Genomic DNA, 26,761 nt, shown 5'->3' with positions numbered 1-26,761 from the left:
GGATATCTACAATTCTTAAAAAATGCATATGTCAGCCCCATATTATTTATATGTGACAATAATTAAGCACCAACACATATGGTACCTAAAGCCAGCATGTTTGAATTACTAAAAATGTACACTCTTTATATTGCTTCACATAGTTAACTGTGTGCACCAGTCGGGAGTGTGGGCCATAGGTCAGGCCCTGCACCGAATACCCCACTGTACCATGCGGAGTGCAGGGTTGACCACGCAGAAGTCACCGCCAATTGGCAGGTACTGCACCCAACCCCCCACTGTGCATGACCAAGGGTAATGTGCAGCAGGGATTTGGGCAGCAGCACGGGGTTTGTGTGCAAGGCCTGGCCACAGGCCAGGACCTATGTCAAACTCCACATCGCGCACCACAATTGACATCTTACTTTAAGTTAAAAAAACACAGAAAGTCACTGAAAAAAAAACAAAGGTTAAAGTGACCTTATAGTTAGGTATGGTAATAATATCTTCTTTGCATTAAAAGAAACTTTAGAAACTCACTGAAAGAAAAGGTTAAAGGGGTGTTATAGTTAGGTGAAAATCTCAGTTAAAACATACTGCTTTAGACAAAAAAACACAAAACTTAATCAGTTATTGGTATTTCCAGTAACTATACCTTGTGCCTTATGGTAACTATAACTCACACCCTCGCCATGCACTGCTAATTACCTCAGGAATTACGTCACTCATTACGTGTCCTGTGACATCATTGATATCATCACTGCAACATCTGAAATTACATCATTCATGACAACACTGTGCATGGCGGGGCGTGAGTAATAGTTACTTTCGGACATAAGTTATAGTTACTTCAGATAACCATAACATGTTCTTTGTTCTTTTAAAGCAGTATGTTTTAACTTACATTGCCATTTAGGACACAGATTTTCAAGAGCCATGCCAGAAATGATTGTCCTCTGTATTTACTAAATATAATGTTTTTGTACATATGTTTTTTGATATCAACTGTATCATGTTAAATAGCATTTCATATATCAATGATTGACTATGTACACATCACATTTGGAATTTTGTCAATGTAAGAAACTTATCTCTGTCATCAGATTTACTGAATTTGATGTGAACACATATATAGAGGATGTTCTTTTGTATTTCTCGTCTTTTTGTGTATTTTAATTTATCTAAAATAATTATAACAAAAAATAAAAAATATTTTTATACTATCAAATAGAGGTTGTATGTACATGTTTACAATCTGGTACAAAAGAGGGTGGTGATGGACGGAGCATCAGACCCAATCAAACACTCACACCCAGTCAATAGATCTGGGTTTGATCCATCACCGTTCTTTAGCCCACTCTCCCACCCCAGTTCAGACATGGCCATTTGCAAATCAGTCTGACCCTGTGCCTCATGGGAACAGTCCAGCCCGAAATGCCAAGCCATGCTTTCCCTGGACCTGATACAATCTGTTCAGGTCCACAAATATTCCCATTGTTCCTAAAGGTCTGATACTCACATATCATTGCCACTTAAATATAACAGTGAATATATATAAATATGCATATATATTTATGCACATATATATATCCACTGAAAAAACCAAAGGCTAAAGGGACGTTATAGTTAGGAAATATAATTCAAAAAACCTTACGAATTACCCCCAAAAAACAAAGGTTACAGAGACGTTGAAGTTAGGCTCAAGTTTCACTCATACAAACCAGTTATATTAAAACTCACATACCCGCAATGCACTGCTTCTGGCCTCACATATTACATCACTCATGACGTGGACAGTGAAACTTGAGCCTAACTATAATTTCTCTGTAACCTTTGTTTTTTTCAGTGAATTTCTATGCTTTTTTAATGATATTTACTAACTATAATGACCCTGTAACCTTTGTTTTCTTCATTGAATTTATAAGGTTTTTTAAATGCTAATTCCTAACTATAACAGCCCTGTAACCTTTGGTTTTTTAAGTGAATTTCAAAGGTATTATTTCTTATTTCCTTACTGTACCCTGTAATCTTTCAGAGTGGGTATGTGAGTGGCTGTAAAGGTCAGTGACTGGTTATATGAGTGGCTGTATGGGTCTGTGAGTGAGTGTGTAATATATGGGTAATTATGTAAGTGCATGAGCAGTGCCTGGGTGATTGCATGATTGCAAAGTTAGTGCCTGTGTGATTGTATGAGTGCAATTACCAAGGACACACTGTGAATACCGGGTGTTTTTGACAAGGTGTAAAGTACATATATAGACATATTTTACATAAAGTTTCAGTGTAGTTATTTAGTAAGATACAAATTTAACATTGCCCTTTGTATTCATTCGTCAAAATTACTACATCAAAAATGCATTTTCCTTTTTCACAGCAACACCGGAGGTCACAATAATGTCAGTAGTCACGAATACAAATGACAAAGTGTAAAACAGATATATAGACATATTTTACAGAAACTTTCAGTCTAGCTGTTTGGTGACATAATGTTTTAATTTTATTTTGACAACCCATTTGTAAAAAAACAACAGTTTCAAAAAATAAATGTCTTCATCAGAACTCACAAATAGAACATAACTATCAAACAAAGAACTTTCATTGGTTTACACAGTTTTACACCTAAATGTGTGCAATGCACGATATGCGACAAAACATTGTCAAGGGGTACCAATAAAAAATATCCTTATGGGACTACGTCCATACTTTAACATCTAAAAACATACCATGGCAATCAGATAAAAGCAGCAAGAAGGCAACGTGGGGCTGAAGGACCCTCAACTTCAATAGCAGCTGCAACAACACCGTGGTAGAGTGTCCCATCAGAAGGCCAATCTCAACTTCGAGATTTGGCTCCAGAGTTTTCCCGCATGACATCATACTGCATGGACTGTGGAGTTGTAGTGAGTGCTGGAGAGAAGTCCATAACAGCCCTTCGCAATGCTGCAAAGAATCATAAATGTTTATTTATTTTTAATTTTTGGCCCTTCATAGTTTTTCTACAGCAGCAGACATTTTAATATCTTCTAATTTATTGTAACACTACTTACATATAACTTGCTGTATGGACAAGTCAAAGCAATCCACAGCTAACTTTTGCCAGCTATCATTATTTTGTTTTTTACTTTTTAACACCAGTCTGTGTTTGAATCTTGTAGTGAATGCATCAGCAACATATACAAACATACTCTGTTTGATCTGACTACACTGTGTTAAATTTTGTAATCTCTTCTTCAAAACTATCAGCTGTAATATCTGTGTCCTGTTCTGCAACTCCTCCTCTTAACAACTCTTCATTTTCCCTAGAATCCTGCTCAGGACCAAAGAAACTAAACTGCGCATCATCACAAACCTTGTCTATGTCAGCCACAGTACCATGCAAAAGTGCTCTATTCATTTTTTCTGAACATAAAACAGGAGTTTTCACATAGTACAGCCTCCTAACTAAAGTTCACATTATTGAGTGATGTACAGCTAACATCCTGAAATTATGAAAGGTGCTTTGGCACACTTTCTTTGATAAACAAGCTAGTGAGTGTACCTGTAAATGTGTATGCTTTCTAATCTTGCAAGGATCCAATACTTGTAAAGCACTTATTTTGTGTTTCAAACTTTGCATTGGAAAGATACATAGAAATGTCCTTAATATATCAATGAATTGCTGTCAAATACTACGAACAGTACTACACTTTCATTTGTATAAAGGCGCCTGACTCTGCCTTCCTTGTACCTCTTCTCCAGTAACTTGTATATTATCCTGGAGATAGCTTTCTTCATTAAAGAAAGGCTCTGTACTAGAAGTATGTACTCATTCCCCACTAAAAACTTCTATTCAGCAATCTTTATTTTCTGGTTTTGTCTCCTCATGCACAACGCCATTTTGTCAAGAGTCTTCATTCTGTTTATAATCAAAATGAAAAGCTTCCTCTTCAAAGCAAAGGCCGTATCAACTACTCTCTCAACTCATTCTTTCTGTTTCAGTGCCTCTCTCCTTCTTCTATACTTTTTCATAGTTCTTAGTAGATTTATACCTACTGTACTATGAAACATCCTCGCTCTGATTTCCTTAAACCGCTTCTGTCTCCTGGTTAAGGTGTGATCATCCTTGTTACATTCTTTCCTGTTCTTGTTGTATAGATTTTGGCCACTGTTAATATTTCTCATAGATTGAATTTTATTTTCATTATCGTGTAATCTTTGGAAATGAACACATATATTTTTAAGAAATGACTTTGTCCTCCTACCAGTAGCTCTTTTTTCTTTCACCAGTTTTCTTCATTTTGCCCCTTTTTTGTCTCAGTTCTGCATAGATACTGTAGTTGCTTCCGTTACTTTTTCCTCCAAGCTGTTGTAGGCATTCTGTCTGTAGTTATGCAGATATTGTTCTGTTAAAAAAAAGTGCGTTTGACTCTTTATTCTAGCCAATGTACCAACTACATTGCTACTGGCTTACACTTAATACAAAAACAGTTGTTATGTTATGTTGCAGTTGAAAATCTACAGATGAACCCAGCTACATAACTACAAGCACTTGCTTCGATGTACCAAATTCAAATCAAAACACAGAGCATAACTTATTAGTTACATTTTAATATTATAGCACCATCTCCTACAACACAACCACACCATATCTCAGTTCTCACTTCTAGACGCTAAAAGACCACTTTATCGCTTTTGTACTAAATTTTAAAATAAACATTAACCAAAGTGTAAAATTACATACAGTGTCTCAATACTCTAAATCTGAAAACACAATATAAGAGCTATTTCTGTGCCTCTCCACCACTGTGTCACAGCAGATTTAGTGTTTCAGTACTTTTCTACATAGATATGTCAGATTTGAATTTTGAGAAACACTGCATATACAAATCTGCACATTAATCTGTATCACATCATACAGTTCATTATTTCTTCTGAGTAAGCCTGGGCAAAGCACTACGCTACGCTTGCGTAGTTTGCGAAGATTGCGCTACTTCGCACTACGCGAATTGCACATAGCACAGTGCAAATACGCATAGCATAGCGTAGCGTAGTGCAGCGGTCATTTTTTGCTTGCTCGCGGTCCTCAACATCAAGTTGGCGACCGCGAGCAAGCAAAATGACATCCCAGCAAGACTTTTTCCTTGTTCGCGATCAGCAACATCAAGTTGCCGATCGCGAGCGTGGAAAATAAACCTCCCGGCGGAGTCTCAATGCGGGGAGGTCAGATTTCTCATTGCGAGTGATCGCGTATGCTTGTGACCGCTCGCGATGAGAAACTACCAGTCCGCGTTGAGAAAGCTGCCGCTCGAGTAAAAATCAACTCGAGCGGCAGAAAACTACAGCTCGCACTGTGCAAGATGCCGTTTTCAATGATTGCACAGTGCCGGATGCTTGTCCACACTATGCAATCATTGAAAACGGCATCTTTCGCAGTGCAAACAGGGTACTACACAGTTCGCGAAGTGCTACACGTAGCTCGCATAGTGCGAAGTGCACTTTGCGTAGCTACGCATAGCGCTACTTCGTGAACTATGCCCAGGGTCACTTCTGAGTACATTCAAACAATGTGTGACAGGTTACATATATAATTCACCAGATGCTTCTAAAACAGTACATATTCCTCACTGAAACTTGTGAATACATTTGTTTCTTTTTGAGTACAACAACACTCTCTGGATGATTGGATGAGTGCATAGATAGTGCCTAGGCGATTCCTTCAAAATATAGGTAGTGCCTGCATGGTTCCCTGAGTATGTAGAAACTACATCAGTGGTCCCATAGTTGCATAGTTAGTGCCTGTGTATTCACACAACTATATTGCTACTGGGGGATTGGATGAATGCATGGGTGTTGCCTGTGTAGTTTAATGAGTACATAATTAGTGCCTGCATGATTGGAAAAGTGCATGCGTAGTGCCTGGGTAATGGAAAAACTGTGTATGTGTTTGTGGGTGATTCAATAACTGCCTAAATAATGGCTTAGTGATAGGATGAGTTCCTAAGTAATGCTTAGGTGACTGTAAAGTATCTCCATAGCTGTTAGATACATAATAGTTGTGACTATATCTGTAACTCTTTGTTTAACTCCTTCTCTCAGTATCAAACAATGTTTTTAGTGTATCTATCCTTTTCTAATGGCCTATGTGTCAGAAAAGTCTAGATATCACACTTCATATATAATTGGATACATGCCTCTCTACAAGCCTACATTGCTCTATTACTCAGCATGCACATTCAAAAGTAAATTTCTAGATGGGAAAACAAAAAAATCCCACTTTTTAAAAGCCCAAAACCTTTTATTAATGGCATATTTACATAATTTCACAATTTTTTCTCGGGTGCTTAAAGCATATATGCTGCATTTCTCAAAGAGAATTTACATGCCAAATGAAGGTAGCACAAGAACTCTTAACAGACATTCTGCACTATAAACTCTCCTCAATTTTAAACAGAGCATGTTTAAAGAAATACACCACCCTCACTACATACATGAAATTTTCATTAGCCTTAAAGAACATAGATCATCATGTAAACATATATGTGATTCCATAATAGATATAAACCTTCATGCCAGCTTTCCAAAAATACATCGGGGCATATCAACAATGAGGCGATAGAAAATTATCACCGCTTTTGCGGCTGTTTTCGGCCGAAAAGCGGCGATAATTTTATCGCCTAAGTAGCAAGGTCACGCTAACGCGTGAAACCTTGCTTTAGCGTACAAAATCTTAAAGCCCAGATTTCCTGACCTGACATGACAGGAGAAATGTCACTAAGCGACATTTCTCCTATCATCAAGCCCCACGCTATGAAGCATAGCGGCAGTAAAAGTAGCGATAACCCCTGTTATCGCTACTTTCCTTACGCCTGCTTCAGGACTGACTTAGCCATGATATCCTATGGAAGGAGGATATCATGGCTAAGTTTGTGAGTCCCTATCAACAAGCTAACGCCACATTCCATGAGATTATCGCTGGGTTTCTAGCGATAATCTCACGTTAGGCAGTTAGTGCTAGGATTTGTATCGCTTTTGAGATAAGCGTTGCTAATAGCATGCTATCTCAGCGATAAAAATCCACGCTAGCCGGCGATAATTATCCTAGCGCTAAGTGCGCTTAGCGATAATTATCGCCTGTTGTTGTTGATATGCCCCATAGTTCTTTGCATCTTCAAATAAACTCGAGTCCCACCGTACATATAAGTATATGCAACCACTAATCCCCACGCAGTCACACCCGCAGAACATATGGGCACCACTGCAAAACTATAGGGAGGACACAATTGAGGAGACAGAGGCACTGCACACTGATCAAGTACATCGCTAACAGGGAAGCCAAGCACGCTGCACTGATTGGGGCAGATCACCCCACGTAATTTAGAGAACACTCTCTTCTCTTCTTTCCTCCTTCCCCCCCTTTTTCTTCTTCTCTTTCTTCTGTTTTTACATTAAGGTTAAATAGACAACTGGGACTTTCCAGATATTTTGGATGTTATCAACCAGTGGGACGTTAACACGAGAAGTGGACTTATCATTTGGCACATTTCATGTGGATAACGATTATTACTCAATAGGTTTGCTGGGAATCTTTGAGACACACTGAATGTAAACAATAGTCCTTGCTGTTTGTTTCTTCTCTCTGTGTATGATTCAATAAAAATAATGTATAAATAAATAAAACTATCTGCAACCACAAAAACATATCTCACCATCTAAGCATATGCAAACTGGTCATATAAGTAAAGAAAAAACACATTACCAAACACTTCCTAAAAGAATTACTACTTTATAATACATATACAGATGCAGAACATGTTCTTATCTTTTATTTGTGACTACAGTACTCCGATATAATAATTTGACTAAAAGTACTACAACTCCCAGAATGCAAATAACATAGATGTATCTATTCTGCGCACGATGCTTAGACATTTAAAACATTCTTAGCTTTAAATGCATTCCTAATTGTAACTTTCAACAATACTATACTGCTATTTTTCCATAAACTGCACAATGGACTAAAGAGCCAATAACTAGTTTTCCTCTTACTTACCAAAACATGTGTTAAGAACATCTTAAACATAAACCCTCTGATAGAGACAGGTCATATCATATTATAAAAAAAATCATATCACTGTGATACTCTTTTCTTATCAAACTCCTAAATACATCCTCATTTCTAGTGTAAATGTTTAAAATAATTAAAAAAGTTTTATACATAACAGTGATTTGAGTTCATAGATTATATTGTTGTTTTAGGTCTTATTGGATAGTTTTGACACTGTTAAAACTTGCAAGCAACTATAACATGGCAATCTCCTCAATTTTCCACTCCATAATCATGAGAAAGGTAGAAAATGAAATCATGTCTTTCATTTTAGACTATTCTATCTCCATTTGTGAATGGTTAGCATCTGCTAACCCTTTCCCTCTCTTTCAAAATTAGGCCTGGGCCAAAATTCCGTTCCGTTTGCGGAAATTGCGATAATTTGGCATTTTCGCGTTCCGCGGAACGTGGGAAAATGTCAAAATTTCTGCATTCCGCAGCTTAGCGATAATTTGTTTCTTGCTAGCGCTGTAAAAAAATACATTCTTGCGTGCGTGCGATCGCCTTACCTGAATCCCCGCGTTCGCTGACAAGTTTTCCCGACCCGGTCGCGTTCTCCACGAGATATTGGATTGTTGGTAGCCATTGTGCGCTGTCTCGCAACAGTTTGCGCTCGCATTGTCGCGCGATGACGTCATTTGTTGCGCGAACACGTTATTCTTCTCGCGATCATGCACCGCGCGAGTATGAGAAGATTGAGATCTCGAACACGTCATTCTACATCGCGAGCGAGAGGGTGAGGACGCGGGCACGTCTAATCGAACGCGAACAGGAGAAAGAGACCCCGAACACGTCATATCCAACACGACAGGGACGAAGAGAACGCGATCATGTCATTTTCGACACGCCGGCGGAAGTAATGTGAAGCTCGAGAACTCGAACATGTAAAATTTTCAATTTGGAGAGGAATATCAGCTCTAGCAGCATGAAACCTTCTGCAAATGCTGATTTTGGATGAAAACAACTCCTTACATTGACATTTGGCTGTCCTTTTTTGTGCAAGGAGTCCTTTTTTAAAAAGGTGGAGAGAGGGAGGAAGTGACACAGAATCTCCAACTTCCTGTTCCTGTCCAGCAGGCTGCTCCCAGTGCTTTGTCCATCTCCTGCTCATTCTGCCTTTGGATTTGGAGCTGGAAAGATCACTCTTTTTGTCTGCTGCATCATTGCAATTGGATTTGAGGATTTTTGGAATAGGATATTTTACAAGTAAGTGGTTGTTGTGTCTGTTTGATTGTGGGTATTGCAGTTGTTGTAACTACAATTTATTTTTGATAACTATCATCATTCCTTTTTTATAAAAATGTTGTGGGTAGTAGTAGTAGACACCAAGTTAGCCATGGGCATGGCCTCATGGGTGTGTGCATGATGAAGCAACTGTTCCTTTTGGTGTTTTTTGAATGTATTTCATTTTCAAGTATCATTTAGGGCATGGATGGCATTGGATTGAGTTGGGGAAGTGTGCTTTTTGGGGGTGGCCTTTCTGATGTTGTTGGGCCTGGCCATGTGGCTAGTGGCCATTTTGATTGAAGCCTAGGCCTGCAAGCTTGCCTGGCCTTGTCTGCCAACAGGCCTGCTTTCATCCACTAGGATCAGAGCATGTAGCCACAGCTTTATTAATCTAGTGTTTTCTGTGTGGTCTGTTGAATGTATACTTCATTTAGGGCATGGATGGCATTGGATTGAGTTTGGGAAGTGTGCTTTTTGGGGGTGGCCTTTCTGATGTTGTTGGGCCTGGCCATGTGGCTGGTGGCCATTTTGAAGCCTAGGCCTGCAAGATTGCCTGGCCGTGTCCGCCAACAAGCCTGCTTTCATCCACTAGGATCAGAGCAGGTAGCCACAGCTTTATCAATCTAGTGTTTTCTGTGTGGTCTGTTGAATTTAGACTTCATTTAGGGCATGGATGGCATTGGATTGAGTTGGGGAAGTGTGCTTTTTGGCGGTGGCCTTTCTGATGTTTTGGGCCTGGCCATGTGGCTGGTGGCCATTTTGAAGCCTAGGCCTGCAAGCTTGCCTGGCCTTGTCCGCCAACAGGCCTGCTTTCATCCACTAGGATCAGAGCAGGTAGCCACAGCTTTATTAATCTAGTGCAGTGTTTCCCAAACTGGGGTCCGAGGACCCCCAGGGGTCCGTGGCACATTCTCAGGGGGTCCGCAGGCAGCAGTTTTAAAAGTACTGCAAAGTTCATTGTAAAATTAACAGTTTTCCAGCAACTAAAAAGTGTCAAGAAAATACCAGTGATTAATGTACCTGCTGGAGAGAGATGAGAGTTTTGTCCAGTGGCAGTTTTGACTTATCTAATGTGACACAGAGGGTTAATATACCTACTGCAAAGAACGTGTACAATGCATTTTAAAAAACAGATTTTATGTGCAAAGGTCAGTGGGTTACGGATTTTGTCAGAGAGATTCTTTTGTTACTATGAAGTTCATAAGTGACAATCGTAATCTAGCACAGTGACCTATAAACTGTCATCAAAGAGCTGCTTGCAAACTGCATGGTAAAAGTTAGTAACATATGTTTATTCCCAGTCTATCATTATCCTGATGCTGCTAAAAAGGTTTATTAGGGTGGAAATAAATTTTTCTTGTTAAAGTCAATGCTAACCACTGTGTTATGTCAGAATGCTGAGTTTGTGCTTCTCCAGACCAAGCACTCTTTAAAAATGCCTACCAGTATGAATGACATGTGAATCCTACACCTTGTAGTCCCCTTTGCCTTATGTAACATTTTCTATACACTGATTTACACGTATGATTCTTTATCTCTATATGTGTGTGATGTAAAGTGCTCTGACATCCTACAATGGTATGAGAGATGCTAAAATAAATTAAATACATGTGACAGCGGGGATATGGAGAGATGAGAGGCACTATTGGAGGGTGATAATAAGAGAATCATTGAAGAACCCCAACAAAGATTGTCGTATTGTGGTGCATAGTAAGGTCTTTATTTACAATTCTTTAAAAGCTAATACAATTCATTAAATAATGATAAATGTGTTGTAGACAGCACCATTGTTTCCTAAATTGTTTTGGGGGGAAAGCCTCCCAAAGCCCCCTTTGTAGTGGTGAGGCTCATTCACTGCACTTTGTGTGCACCGTATAGGGACTGGTCTGAAAACATTTGCCAGGGCTGCTTTGGGTTTCCAGTCAGGCCCTGGCAGGAGCAGGAGCCTCGTACTGCAAAATAAAACCAACCATTCAAAAGTTAGTCACGGAGATGCAGCGCCAACCGTCCCATTGAAAGTTTCAGTTTCTTTGCAAATTCTTTCAATATAAAATACGAAGGGAGATATTTACAACAGAATTGGCGGAGCGTGTCATTAGTCTCCTTGGCTTAACAACACACTTCAGAAATGCAGGGCTGCACCATATTTACAAGAATATGGTGCAGCCTTGCATTTCCCCCTGCGCTGGCACTACACTTAGCAGTGTAGAGCCAACGCAGGCACCCTTGCACCATAGTGCAAGAGTGTCTGCGTGCAGGGGAAGATTGTTTATGTGCAGGAAGTTCCTACTTCCTGCACATGAACAGTTTTGAAATGCTGTTTTGTCGCCTGTATGTGTGCTGCCTAATGCAGCACACATGGAATTTACAAAACGTAAATTTTATTAAAGGTTGTTTATGTGCAGGAAGGGTCACCTTCCTGAACATAAACAATCCAAGGTGTTTTGCTTTTTCCGTGGGAAAAAGCAAAAACGAGGAGAAATAAGACATCTCCCCTCGTTTCGCCAAGTTAAGACCAGGTTTTTCATGGTCTTAAGTTAGGTGCTGTCTCCTATTTAAGCTGTCCTTGTAAATATAGGGCAGCGTCAAAATCAATGGGTGTTGGGGTGCCCACTGCAACTCCCACTGCCCACCTCTTTCACGCTAAGTGTTTCGTGAAAGGGGGCCTTATTTACAAGGCTGCGTTAAGCCACAATAAGTGGCTTAACGCTGCCTTGTAAATAAGGCGAAGCCCCTATCGCCACAGGAACATCGCAAAAAGTAACATTCCCAGGGCGATAGGGACTTGTAAATATGCCCCTAAAATCCTTAGTAATTCGAGTATTTGTTTTGTGTGCACACGTGTTTATTTTTTTCGAATTACTGTTTTAATGTTTGAAATTTAAATTCAACAAATTGCTTGGGGGTCCCCGGCTTCCAGTGGTGACTCAATTGGGGTCCTCAGGAGTGAAAAGTTTGGGAACCACTGATCTAGTGTTTTCTGTGTGGTCTGTTGAATTTAGACTTCATTTAGGGCATGGATGGCATTGGATTAGGTTGGGGAAGTGTGCTTTTTGGTGGTGGCCTTTCTGATGTAATTGGGCCTGGCCATGTGGCTGGTGGCCATTTTGAAGCCTAGGCCTGCAAGCTTGCCTGGCCCTGTCTGCCAATAGGCCTGCTTTCATCCACTAGGATCAGAGCAGGTAGCCACAGCTTTATTAATCTAGTGTTTTCTGTGTGGTCTGTTGAATTTAGACTTCATTTAGGGCATGGATGGCATTGGATTGAGTTGGGGAAGTGTGCTTTTTGGGGGTGGCCTTTCTGAAGTTGTTGGGCCTGGCCATGTGGCTGGTGGCCATTTTGAAACCTAGGCCTGCAAGCTTGCCTGGCCTTGTCTGCCAACAGGCCTGCTTTCATCCACTAGGATCAGAGCATGTAGCCACAGCTTTATTAATCTAGTGTTTTCTGTGTGGTCTGTTGAATTTAGACTTCATTTAGGGCATGGATGGCATTGGATTGAGTTGGTGAAGTGTGCTTTTTGGTGGTGGCCTTTCTGATGTTGTTTGGCCTGGCCATGTGGCTGGTGGCCATTTTGAAGCCTAGGCCTGCAGGCTTGCCTGGCCTTGTCCGCCAACAGTCCTGCTTTCATCCACTAGGATCAGAGCAGGTAGCCACAGCTTTATTAATCTAGTGTTTTCTGTGTGGTCTGTTGAATTTAGACTTCATTTAGGGCATGGATGGCATTGGATTGAGTTGGGGAAGTGTGCTTTTTGGGGGTGGCCTTTCTGATGTTGTTGGGCCTGGCCATGTGGCTGGTGGCCATTTTGAAGCCTAGGCCTGCAAGCTTGCCTGGCCTTGTCCGCCAACAGCCCTGCTTTCATCCACTAGGATCAGAGCAGGTAGCCACAGCTTTATTAATCTAGTGTTTTCTGTGTGGTCTGTTGAATTTAGACTTCATTTAGGGCATGGATGGCACTGAATTGAGTTGGGGAAGTGTGCTTTTTGGGGGTGGCCTTTCTGATGTTGTTGGGCCTGGCCATGTGGCTGGTGGCCATTTTGAAGCCTATGCCTGCAAACTTGCCTGGCCTTGTCTGCCAACAGGCCTGCTTTCATCCACTAGGATCAGAGCAGGTAGCCACAGCTTTATTAATCTAGTGTTTTCTGTGTGGTCTGTTGAATTTTGACTTCATTTAGGGCATGGATGGCATTGGATTGAGTTGGGGAAGTGGGCTTTTTGGGGGTGGCCTTTCTGATGTTGTTGGGCCTGGCCATGTGGCTGGTGGCCATTTTGAAGCCTAGGCCTGCAAGCTTGACTGGCCTTGTCTGCCAATAGGCCTGCTTTCATCCACTAGGATCAGAGCATGTAGCCACAGCTTTATTAATCTAGTGTTTTCTGTGTGGTCTGTTGAATTTAGACTTCATTTAGGGCATGGATGGCATTGGATTGAGTTGGGGAAGTGTGCTTTTTGGGGGTGACCTTTCTGATGTTGTTGGGCCTGGCCATGTGGCTAGTGGCCATTTTGAAGCATAGGCCTGCAAGCTTGCCTGGCCTTGTCTGCCAACAGGCCTGCTTTCATCCACTAGGATCAGAGCAGGTAGCCACAGCTTTATTAATCTAGTGTTTTCTGTGTGGTCTGTTGAATTTAGACTTCATTTAGGGCATGGATGGCATTGTATTGAGTTGGGGAAGTGTGCTTTTTGGGGGTGGCCTTTCTGATGTTGTTGGGCCTGGCCATGTGGCTGGTAGCCTTTTTGAAGCCTAGGCCTGCAAGCTTGCCTGGCCCTGTCTGCCAACAGGCCTGCTTTCATCCACTAGGATCAGAGCATGTAGCCACAGCTTTATTAATCTAGTGTTTTCTGTGTGGTCTGTTGAATTTAGACTTCATTTAGGGCATGGATGGCATTGGATTGAGTTGGGGAAGTGTGCTTTTTGGGGGTGGCCTTTCTGATGTTAGTTGTCTTAAAGACATGCTTTTGTTGTATGTGTCTGGTCACTGGTGTGTTGTTGGTGTGCAATGCATGCACCCTGCAGACCTTTTTGGGGCCTGTGAATGTATTTACATTTTGTTGCGTTAAAAAGGCAGAGCAGTGTGCTTTAGCATGCATCCTTTACCTGGCTTTTATAGGCCTTTTGTGAGCTCCTGGTGTTCTGTTCTCCAGGCCTTCGGCTTGTTTGTGATTTGTGAGTGTCCATGTGGGTGGTGGCCTTTTTTGGTGTTTGGACTGGGAGTTATTAGTGTCCTGCTTTTGCCATAGGCCTGCATGGTTTTCCTATTGGCTATTTGGCTTACTGCTTCCATCCATCCACCCCCTTTGCCAGCAGCAGCTCCATGGATGCTGAGATGCTCAAATAATTTAATGGCAAATAGGGTCCACCCCACTTCCATTACATTTGTATTTTGGTGGTTATTATTAACTTTCCTATCCTTACTGAGAGTGTAGTGTGTGGCTGTACACAGTAGTATAACATAGCCCTAGTTAAAAAAAAAAGGGCATAAATAGCTAGACTATCTTTTGTTTGCACTAGTACAGTACTAAATAACTGAACCACAACAACAAATGCAACATTTCACTGATGTTCTTCTCCTGGCTTATTTGCTTTTAGGTGCACAAAAGACAGATTAGGAGGTGTCATCAGCATCACCCGGCTACCCGTTGTACTGCCAGCCAGACAGAAGTCCTGCTGCGCATCACGTCCACGTGTGACCAGAACTTGTTGTGCATCTGCATCCTGCCTGACATCTGAAGAAGATGGCCCCAAAGAAAGGTACCAGGTCCAGTACCAAGAAAGTTGCCGGTGAGAAGAAGGAACAGAAAAAGGAAGAGCCATTAACCACGACTGGTGGTGTGCCGGCCAATGTTTTTTTTGGCACCCAAAAAATTACGCCTGCAGCAGCGTTGTCCGGGAACCAAGCTGGGAGCAGCACAGCGGTCCAACCACACCAACCTAGGCACAAGGGCTTTAGTTTGGCAGAGGTAGCCAGTCTACTAACGAGCAGCGATGTTGAAGAAATGTCATTACCGCAAAGTAGTACACAATCAAGTTCAACGCAGGCGCAAACTCAGCAGACCAGTGTGCAGCCGCCGCAACAAGAACAGCAGCCGCCGCAACAAGAACAGCAGCAGCCGCCGCAACAAGAACAGCAGCAGCCGCCGCAACAAGAACGATTGAAACGGATGAGACAGGATGTTCGCCTGCTCGGAACAACTTTGCTTTTCCCGGGTCCTTTTGCAAGAACCGTACAAGTGAGCTACATAATCATAGGAGACAGGACGGCTGTCTGTACTCCTCCTCCCCCTACCAGCTTTACCTTTGGTATCGTAAATCTCCAGAATCATTGGATGATAGGAGTCGATTCACTTCACTGGGGTCCCCGTGGGGAAGAATTTCTTGCTGCACAGTATACTTATGCTACTGTTGGAACCTTTGAGGATATACACGCCCTTTGAGCTGCATGGGGCTTTTTAGGCTGTCCCTCTTGTCCCTGTCCTGATGAAGACCCGCATTGACTAACACAGTAATGCCCCTTGGGTTGAAACGTCGACATATCCCCTGGACCAGTTGAAAGACTCTGTATCAAGACTTATTCATTCAGTCTCCAGAACTATTCAAACATCTGTGTGTTTTTTCCTGGCCTTTTGAAAAACGACAATACCACGAAAGTCACTTTGTATATAATGCGCACCTTCACCCCAGCACTGAGCACTACATTCACCTTGTCACAAATTACTGTGTACTGTTTACGCTTTGACAGCCATGCAAATTAATGTGGGTATTTATAAATGACGTAATTTATAAAACTTTTGAATACCCTCTATGGTCTCTATGTGTGTTGTTTATGATAATTTGTTTTCCATGTGAATAATCCAATGACTGGTTTAATGGTTTAAAGACATAATCTACACCCGACAGAACCAATTGTTGACTTTATGTATGATTGCCCAGGTTCTGAGGGATACTGGGTTACCCCATTGTTACTATAAGCAACAAGAACAGCAGCAGCCGCCGCAACAAGAACAGCAGCAGCCGCCGCAGCCCACCATAGTAGTTGTTGCTCCTGACGTAGGGGCATTTCAGGAAATCGAGCTTCCTGCAGACAAAGTGGAGCAAAGTGGAACCACTGTTTCAGAAGATCTATTGTCTTCCAGACCACCAGCAAGGAAAAGGAGGCTTAGTCCGTCATCTTCTTCTTCAAGCCCCGCTTCTGATGATCGTGATGCCACTTGGCTCCCACCAGCTCAGTCTGAGAGTGATATACGCCACAAGACAATGCTTCTGAAAAGGAAGGTCCCAGAAAAACTTAGAGTTATGGAGGTAGATGTAGAAGAGGGGGGTGATGATGTTGATGAAGACGAGCCAGTCATCACGCACATTACTCCCGCCCCAAAGGGATTGGAGACCAACATTCTCACCCTATCCAGAAAGGCTGCTACTGAGCGGGATGTAGCACGGATATCACCAACACAGGTTACACCACCACTACCTCCAGCTGCCATATTTTCCAAGGCCCGGCAGGGACCTACATCCAGCTCAACCATCTCAGTAGGTAGTGGTAGTAAAAGTCACAGTCTAGGTGCACAGGGTCACATTTCAAGCACCCCCTCCAGTTCATCTGGTGTTGGAAGTGGCACATCCAGCAGTGCCAGAAAGTTCTCCTCCCCAGTTTGGGACTTCTTTTCTGTTAGCGCCAAGGAGGAGAACATTGCTATATGCTCAATTTGTCGGCAAGGTGTTCGGCGTGGTAAGCTTGGTACAAACTATGGTACCGGAGGACAAGCAAGTCATCTAAGAATACACCACACTATCGTGTGGGATGATCACCTACTTAAGTTAAAAGAAAGTAGAAAAACTCAACCCATTGAAGTTGGTCAGGATGAATCAGAGAGCGATATTATTGGGGTGGCAGGTGAAGAAGAGGGAGGCATTTCTAGCCCTGTCCCCAGTAGTGCAGTGGTAACGCCCACATCCTCCTCAGTAACATCAGAGTGGCACGGCAGTAAGAGCCATACTCAGAGTATGGGTGAGACACCAAGGCGACCGGCGAGTACCTCAATGAGACAATCTGTGTCGTTGAGCCTTAGTGGGTTAACGAAAACAGCACCACTAAGGAAAGTAAGCCAGCCTACCATTGAGAGCATGTTTAGGTTGGAGGGGCAGTTCCAACGCAACCACCCAACGGCACGATTGTACAATGCGAAGCTGGCTAAAATTTTAGCGCTGGACCTTCTTCCTTTTTCATTTGTGGAAGGGGTGGGTTTCCTTGAATTTGTGTCTGCCATCTGCCCGAAATGGAAAGTTCCCAGCCGGTCCTATTTCGCAAGAATTGCTGTTCCGGCACTACATCATGATGTGCTGGAATTGGTTGCGCAAGCTTTGCAGCAGAGTGCTGTGCACAATATCCACCTGACAACAGACATGTGGAGCAGTTGCCAAGCCACAGATTACATGTGCATCACTGCACACTGGATCTCTTTTGTGGGGGTTAGAGATAAACTATCTGCACGAGGTGTTGTTGACACAGCTGCGATTTTTGAAGGTACTCGGAAACATGCAACTGTAGCCATGTTCGCCATGGAGAAATCTCATACGGCTGAAAACATTTTACACGAGTTTCGCAGCAAGGTTTTGGAATGGCTGCGGCCCAGAGGGCTTGGTATTGGTTTTGTTGCCACAGACAGTGGCAGTAATGTACTTAAGGCCATGGAACTTGGTTCCTATTTCAGGGTTCCGTGTTTGGCGCACTGCATAAACATTATAGTTCAAGACTTTCTGAAAAAAGAACCCATAGTCAGCAATTTACTGGCCATCTGCCGAAGAATATGCACTCATTTCAGCCATTCTTTTAAAGCTCGGAAGCAGCTGAGGATCATCCAACGTGAACTTAGGATGCCAGTCAAGGCACTCATCCAGGAGGTGGCAACACGTTGAAACTCAACGTATTACATGCTTGATCGTCTGTACGAACAGCACAGGTCACTCCATGAATATGTCTGGTACAGAAGCAGGGATGCTAGTGTTAAAGGCATGAACCTTGAGAGGGATCAATGGACCCTAATTAAATGCCTGATTGAGATGCTGTCTCCTTTTGAGGTCTTCACACGTGAAGTCAGCAAGGAGGACTGTACAATGGGCCAAGCTATCCCATTATTGCAAATGCTAGAGCATGAGCTGAATAATGTGTCTGAATTATACAAAGGTGTAGAGGACAGAAGGCAAGCCCATGACTTGGTGGAGAGCTTATCCCGGTGCTTAGCTGAAAATGTAAGGATACAAAATAAAATTTTGTCACAAGAACATTACATTTGTGCCACAATTCTGGATCCACGTGCAAAATTAGGACTACTGAAGACATTCTTTGCTTTTTCCGACATTGATGTTGCCCGCTCCAAAAGTTGTATAGCTGAAGCAGCCAGTAAGTTGGAAAACGAAGGGCTGCTAATTAAAAGCCCGCAAGATCAACCCACAACAAGTACTGAAGCAGGCCATGCAGGATCAAGTGCAACTTCATCGGCTGAGGGCAGTGCGTTTGGCTCACAATCACAACACTCACCATCACTATCGACTACAGAAACAATAACTGGATCATTAGGCCGAGTACAATCATTATCATTACAGGATTGGTATGTAAAGATGGGCCTTTGTAAGCACAGTGCTGATGCACAGGAAAAACAGCACGAAAGCTTACCAGCAGCAACCCTGAACATTGAGCAGATGGTCCAGGCCTATCTGGACGACCCAACAGAGGTGTACATTGATCAAAACCCATTGCAGTATTGGTATAGGAAAAGGTCTGAATGGCCACAGCTCAGCAGGCTGGCGATAAGCTATCTGGCTTGCCCTGTCGCAAGTGTCTCTTCCGAACGTGTTTTCAGTGCTGCAGGTTCCATTGTAACATTGAGAAGGACCAGTCTATCTCCAAAAAACGTGGAGAGGTAAATAATGATCAAAATGAATCAGCACTTCATACCACCGAATTACACAATACATGAATCAACGGAGGAAGATGAGGACAGCGGCTCAGGTGACGGAAATATTGTGTCAGATGATTACCTACTACTGGCTGAACCCCCAGAGTTTGAGGACGAGCTATACTTCCCTGACAATTAGGCTCGCACTTACTGTCTTTCTCCCTTTTTTCCCCCTTTGCTTATGTGTCTGTCGTTCCGGTTATAAACTTGTGAATCACAACAAATCCATTACCACCGTCTTCTACTCTTCTAATTTAATATACAAGTTTCAGGTGTCTGCTATTTGACAGTACAGTCCTCCGAATCCAGCTCCTCCGCTCCATCATACTGAATCTCCTGCTCAATTCCATTTCCCTCATGAATGATGATTGGATGATGGTAACAACAAATTCAAACTTTCCTAGTCCTTCCAAAAGAAGTGGAGCATGAATCAGATGACTACTATAGCTATCCTCCTTTCAGAGCCGAGAGATACCGGCCATTAACTGAAAATAAGATGGAACAGGTAATGATTGATGCCATGCATTGGACGCAGAGTCGCAGACTGAATGATTTAGATTTTGTTGTGTTTGTTGTGCATTAATTTATGTAATTGTGCACTGCCACTAATCAACTTCGTACAGAACACACTAAACTTAACTCAAGGTGAATTCAATTTTCCCCTTCTTGCAAATAAGAAATTTGTACTTCTCCTGCAGCTTGGTGATACATTGCTTTTAATTCAATACAGGAAGGGCACTCACTCAATCTGCGCAATGAGTATGATTGATACAACAGACCCGTCCATCATGATGATGGCGAAATAGACGGCCCGTTAACTTAAGATGAGAAGGAACAGGTAATGATGACAATTAATGGCATGCATTGGACACCTGACTCTGAGCGATTGGTCTTTGTGTTTCCGTTGTTTGTTTGTTGTGCACAAAGTGATGTCAAAGTGTACTAGTATTCTATCTTTCTGTACACAATAAAGAATGACTCCAGTCAGTAATATTTATATTTCTACTCTTGTTGTGTCATAAAATTTTTTACTTATACTTATACTGCAGGCCGATCTTCACAGTCAGTCAGTAAAAGTATCGGAGATGATGATGAAGTCAGGAGGACGTTTCATGAGTGGCATAAAATGGAAAAGCATAAAGGTAAACACGCCAACAACAACCACAGCAGACACAAATGTCTGTGTAGAAGTGGAATAGAGTGTAGCGGTGGGATGACTGCAGTGCATTGATTTTACTAACTGAAACTGTAAAATGCAATGTTTGGAATGGATAATGTGCTTTGCGTTTGTCCAACTCTTTGAGAGAAAAAAAAGGACTCTAAACTGTTAACGTAGGATGTGCTACTGCTAAGCACTGTGGGCCTGCTCTCTCCTGTTACTGTTGAAGGTCAATGCTGTAAACAGACTAGAGTAGTAGAGATGATGCATACATGCCACCTCGGAAAGTGTTCTTGTTGCACTACACCATCACTTGTGCATTTGTTTTAACTTTCTTTCTCAATATCCCCTTTGGTTTTCCATCTACAATTACAGGCCGGGCCTTGCCCTAAACTTTGTAAAACATTACAATGCATATTAATTACCTTACCAATAAATCACCTTTTTTTTCCAGCCGGGCAGTGGCGACTGGTGAGGCGACACACCCAAGATTGATGGACGAGAGGAGCAAGAGGAATGCCGAGATGCAAATCCAGTCCACCTTTTTGACCAGGATAACAGAGTAACAGTATCCACTTTTATCTTCTTTTAAATAATTTGATTAATATTTTGTATACAATCTTTACAACAGTGTGATCTTGGAGTTGTTATTATCATCATTAGGTTTGCTCTGTGTTTACGATTCTTCCCTACCAATATTTAAAATTTCCCTTTGCTAACTGTAAAAGTATTAAGGCCGGCACAGAACAAGAACTAGAAGTGTATTGAATCCGGGTCTCTCATCATCATGCATGCAGTGCCTTTTTCTCCCTTAACATATGGATATGGTAGTCTTCAATGATTGTCGTTTGTTTGTCTATGTATGCATACTGTTTTTCTATGTCAAACCTTTCCCAAAAACCCCCTTCCCATCCATTCAACAAACCCTAACCCTCTTCCCCCGGGCTGTGTGACTTATTGTCGAGGTGTAACTAAATTAAATGTACACCAATACTTAATCACACACTTGCTGGGGCGGATGTGGGGAAGGCAACACTACTTCAATTTCAAGGCAGAGCGATGATCTTCTTCTGCTTGCCCACCCATGAGTAGGTTATTTCAGAGGTTATTTTATTTAACAAAGGGACACATACCACAGCATGAATTGCCGGCATTGATTGGATTTGTTTGTTCTCATTCCTCATATACAGCACTAACTGTTAGGCTGTAGGCCTAGTCAAGTGACTCGACACAACTATAGTTTGTAACTCTGTCTAGTAGGCTATCCCAAACCACCATTCTGTTTTTTTGTCAAATATTTGAGCATATTATTGTTGCTCGGTAAGTTCTGTACTGTACTTCATTCAACTACTTCTCTAACAGTCTCTCAAAGGCGATTGACTGTCTCCTTTTTTTTTTTTTGCAAATGCTGCCGCCCTGCCAGTGTCTACTACTACTACTATGCTACCACCACCCCAATCATGGCATGTATGAAAAAGGAAACCATCTTCACCATGTGTCGCATCTATCTGTTTGTGTCTTATACAGTCAGCCAACTATTGAAATCAAACACAGGCTATGGGCGGCCATGCACCAGCAAGGAAACAGTGTGATGTAAAACAGTTACCCCACCTACAAAACATTAACAACATTGCATGTAACATAGAAAAATATATTTAATTTACCCTAACAAAAATAAACTAAACCCACAAAAGCTGACCCACCCCCCTCCCTAACCCCAACCAATGTCCATAGAAGTCCGTAACGCCCAAACAAGTTTACACCCACCCACCCAAACAAGAATTTAAAAAGGGGCAGAACAGGATGACAGGGACTAAGTGGTGGGGCGGGACTCAAGGAGGACACACATCTGGCACATCTCGCCCTCTAAACGGGCGACGCGGCGTCTAAGGGCGCGGCAGTTGCAACCACAGTGGGGGGGGCACCGGAGATGGCATGGTGGCAGCGGGCAGCCCCCAGACGGTGGCGCCGTACCGCTGGAGGGCGGTGGCTGGGGCCCGGGCCACTGGAGGAGGCTTCAACAATTGCAGCCGCAGTCTCCTCCTCCTCCTCGGCTAAGACCACCAGCCGCCGGTATTCTTGCTGGATTGCCTCCAGCTTCCGGCGCCGTGCCTTGGCGGTCAACTCCTTCCGATTTTGTTTCGGAGTAGCTGTTTATCAAAAAGAAAAAAACAAGACAATTGTAAAATATACTCTTAGAAAAACAGTAGGACAAGGTAATTATTTATACACATAGTGGCATGGTAGAGTAGCACTATAAAATAAAGCACAGTAGTACATAACATTTTAAATGTCGCCCGTCCTTCTTCCTTCCACCCGTCTTTCACTTTTTAGTTGAACAGTGCACCAGGTGCTCTTCTCCATAAAACTTTCAAAGCGGAGTTGAAATCAGATAGATGAGGCCATTGGTTACTCAATACTCCCGCTCCTATGCCAATTAAAGGGAAATCTAGTCTTCTAGTTCACTCTTCAAACGTCCCCAACAACTCATACTTACTTACGACATCGGATAGTGGGCGGACTTTGTCCGCCCACCATCCACATGCTAAAAAGGGTGGGGGTCCCGTGGGGACAATTAATTAGGATGATGCGCCCGGCACAGTGGTGGGCGCATTCTGTTTTTTTTTTACATTCCGGTTGGCTTTGCTGAAAGCAATGCTTAAATGTTGTGCTGCTTTTCGAAGCACAACATGACAGGCCCCGCATGGAGCCTGTCACGTTTTGCTTTGAAAGGCGGGGGGGTACCATAGCATTGGTAGGTACCCTCCATGGGGGCACCCAAGCATACTCTGCAATGTCTGCATGCCTTTCCGTGGCGGATGGCAATGCCGCCACGCAAAGGCATTCCAAAATGCAGATTATATGGCTGGCGGTGTGTTCAGAGAGACACCACCGGCATATTGAACCATTTTCCGCCCGGTCGACATGTGGGGGGTCTGAATATTTTCTACAGGGATGGCGGGCGGTTTGCCCCTGCGGTGTCGGCAGTGAATTCCAGCCGGCCCGGCGGGGGCAATACACCCACCATCCTAATGGGGCCCTAAGTCATAACTGTACAGTATACATATACATACAGTACACCCTTGCAGTGAGTGTACTGTCAAGTTCAACAATAGTTAAGGATTATGAATCTAACTTACCACCGCCTGCCACTGGTGCTGCCACTCCCCCTACCACCCCATCGTCGGTATCGGCAGCAACTGCCGCATCCTCGCCCTCCGCGTCGCCTTGTTCGCTGGCCCCGGCAATGGTGGTCGGTAGTGCGCCTAGAAAACATTACACATTTATTAGGCGTCATATACACCTCCCCCCTATTGATCAGTAGCAAGGTTGAAAAATGAGTTAATATTAACATACATCACTAGTACAAATCAGGTAGTAGTAGAGTAGACACTAATAGTTATATATGATCATTGTAGCCTTTGCTTAATTAGCCCTAGCCATGCTACCATTTTACCTTTGTGTCTTTTATTTTTGCACATGTGACGTTACCTTGCAGCTTCTTAAGACACCTTTGAGCCCACATGACCTGCCTCACACTGCTACTGTCTAGTCTACGCGCTGCGTACAAGCGGTCAACAAACATTAACAAGCCACTTTTTTAGGAAGTACTGGTGTACTACTGTTACTGTTAGTCCATATTGCTTATCCATAAATGCTGCACTTTTTGGCACGGCTGAGAAATGCTTGCAAGTTGCAATATACTAAGGCACACCATTTCATTTTTCGCATTACAGACGCAAGATTCCCTTCTACGAACCAGAGCTTCTGAATGATGCAACAACTACCAGTACTAGGTTCTTCTAAGGTGAGGGGTCCCTTCACTCACATATTCATTTATAAATTTATATAAACTAATTTCCTAGGGGATGGTGGTGCTGCCTTCCACCACTGTTCAGTTATCATGATTTAATTCCCAACTCTATCAGTGTAACAATATATATTGTTTTAATGTTATTGATTTTCCGGTTGGTGCTGCATTTATAAGAAAACAGTGTACAGATCTTCTCAAATTGAAATAAACATTTTGCACTTACATAGACTTGGTGATATTTGGTGTGGACTAACTTACACGAGTGAGCAAATTAAAGTAAGGGTGTGCATGTGAATTGCTTCCACGACTGCGAGGTTGGGTGTGTTATGTTCTGGGTTGTCTACTTGTTGGGTATCTTGGGGGGAGGGTTCCGAGACCTAATAGTTATGACAAGACAGTACTATAGTCAAGCAGTAGAATTGTGGTGGGTGCGGAAATTTCTGATTGAGGTGTGCAAGGAAGGTCCAACCTACCATCACCAACATCCTATTTTCTGGTGCAAATGTCTGTGTATGTGCAAGATCCCTACAACAGTTGTATGTCCTATAGGGTATCAAATCAAAATAGTAATAAATCTGGTAGGGCTGTTGTTGCTGTGAATTTTCAAAGCCTCAAGATCAATTAGAGTAAAAGTAGTACAAGACGACGACCCAACGGATTCGACTCAATGGCTCGAGCTACTGGTGAATATGAGTTTTATATTACAACCTTTCACAAAGAGTGGCACTGGCCAACTGGGCAAGACTAGCTACTACAGTACAGACAGACTGATAGTATGTAGTAGTAGCAGTACTCAGAGTCATCATAGCGGAGGCAGGGATAAGATTTTTGAAACCGCACAGATCGAAGGATAATTGGTGGTAAAAAAATAGCATTTGGAAACAAACAATAGTTCGGGAAAAATATGGGGCAGTAAAAGTTATGGAATAAGAAATATTATTAAAAACAAGAAGACTTACTGGGGCCAGCAGAGGAGCGCTCAGCGGTGTCCTCCTGGTGGTGTTCTGAGTGTCCCGCCGACTGCCCAGTCCCTGTCGGTCTGCCCCTGGGTGCTGATGAACAGGAAAGATATAAGAAAGAGACAAACATTGATGGATGGTGTGAAACAAATACAATATTTTTCAACAACGGTCAAAAAACACTTATGTAAACAACAATTGCAATAACTAAATTGACCGATCTCATCTGGTCAACAAGTAATATCGGGGGATTCGCAGTTCGACTACTTAAGTTACTATTTATCAACAGTAATCCAGTCTTCCATTCTGATTCCAGAATACTAAGTTACAACTAAGCCTAAGTACAACGTACCACCCAACCTAGCCCACCTATTCCAGGCATGCCAATTGTACATTAAGTATGCATTTCCACTGTATTCCTCATCAATGCATATGGTCAAATCATGGAGGACACATGAACATGACTACATTGTTTGTATACACCAAATTTGGGTTTGATTGATTGATGCTGATCTGCTAGTGCTAAGTAACTGCTAAGCCTACCACCACTCATTGAACAAACTAGAAAAGGTTCTAATAAAGACTGCCGTACCAGCAGCACGTCACGTAACTGAGTGAGGGGGCATCACGCATACCACTAACAAATTAGAAGCTCATACAAAGTACCTAAACCTAAGTATCAATCCGCCCCTATCTATTAGTGACAGGACAAAGTAAGGAGTGGACCAGAGTCACTGTAGCATTACGTAACTTAATTTCTCTAAAATAAACTCGAAAAAGAATCACGCTAAGCAAGCGCAAACGCACAGCTGCAAACAAGTAAGATTAGTAGTAGCGCAGAAGAGCACCTTTGTCAAAAAAAATCACAGGCTTTTAAACGTAATTAACCTGGAATGTAAGCAGCAACATTCTAGCTGGTCGGAAGAAAAAAAAGATATTCGCAATATATAACACAGAGCAGAAGAACAGACACAAAGTAGTAATAATTAAATAGGTACTCACCAAGCCCCGGGACCTCCACTCCCAGCAGGTCCAGCAGGTCCTGCTCACGGTCCAAGATGTCGGACCGACGGTGCGTCAGCTGCGCCTGGGTGCGCCGGACACCAGAGAAGCGTGACACTGCCCGGCACACCTTCCCCCACCGCTGCCGACGCTCCCGGAGGCCGTACCCGGACCCAGGCCTGCCACCTGCTGCCAGGGTTAAGGGGAGGTGGCGCTGCACAAAGAAAATTAGTGCAGCCATCTCCACCTCCCCAAATAAGGCCCGTGCCTGCACCCCTTGTGGGCGCCGCCTTCCGCAAGGAAGGCGGTCGCGGCTCTGGCTGCGCCGGCGAACAGCCCTACCCTTGGACATGGTTCTGGGGACGGGGCGGGAAAGAAAAGGTAAAATAAATAGAGGAGTAAAGGAAATAAATAGCAGGCAATAGAAAGAGAAAAAGTAGCTAAAAAACAAAAAAAGTAGACAAAAACCAAAAATATAGAAGCAGGAAAATAGTTAGAGAAATAATAAGTAATAAAGATCCAAAAAAAGTGGCTATAAACAAAGGATTGAAAAGATTTTGGGAGGATTCAAAATCAGGCCCCAGAACCAT

At 42.7% G+C, this 26,761-nt stretch overlaps 1 long non-coding RNA gene across 1 annotated transcript in view; it reads right to left on the bottom strand.

The window, feature by feature from the left end:
- Positions 1–2,760: 2,760 nt before the first annotated feature.
- The window catches only part of LOC146863897 (uncharacterized), an 83,014-nt gene continuing 59,013 nt past the window's right edge, over positions 2,761–26,761 (bottom strand). The window contains exons 2-3 of the long non-coding RNA XR_014976585.1: positions 4,221–4,361; positions 2,761–2,919 (exon numbers count right to left, since the gene is read on the bottom strand). This is a non-coding gene — a long non-coding RNA (uncharacterized LOC146863897). The remainder of the gene's footprint in view (positions 2,920–4,220; positions 4,362–26,761) is intronic.

The sequence above is a fragment of the Triturus cristatus genome, chromosome 2_1 (assembly GCF_964204655.1).
Source record: "Triturus cristatus chromosome 2_1, aTriCri1.1, whole genome shotgun sequence".
Taxonomy (NCBI): Eukaryota; Metazoa; Chordata; class Amphibia; order Caudata; family Salamandridae; genus Triturus; species Triturus cristatus.
The sequence above is the reverse complement of the archived record's forward strand: the minus strand, read 5'-3'. Positions and strand labels throughout refer to the sequence as shown.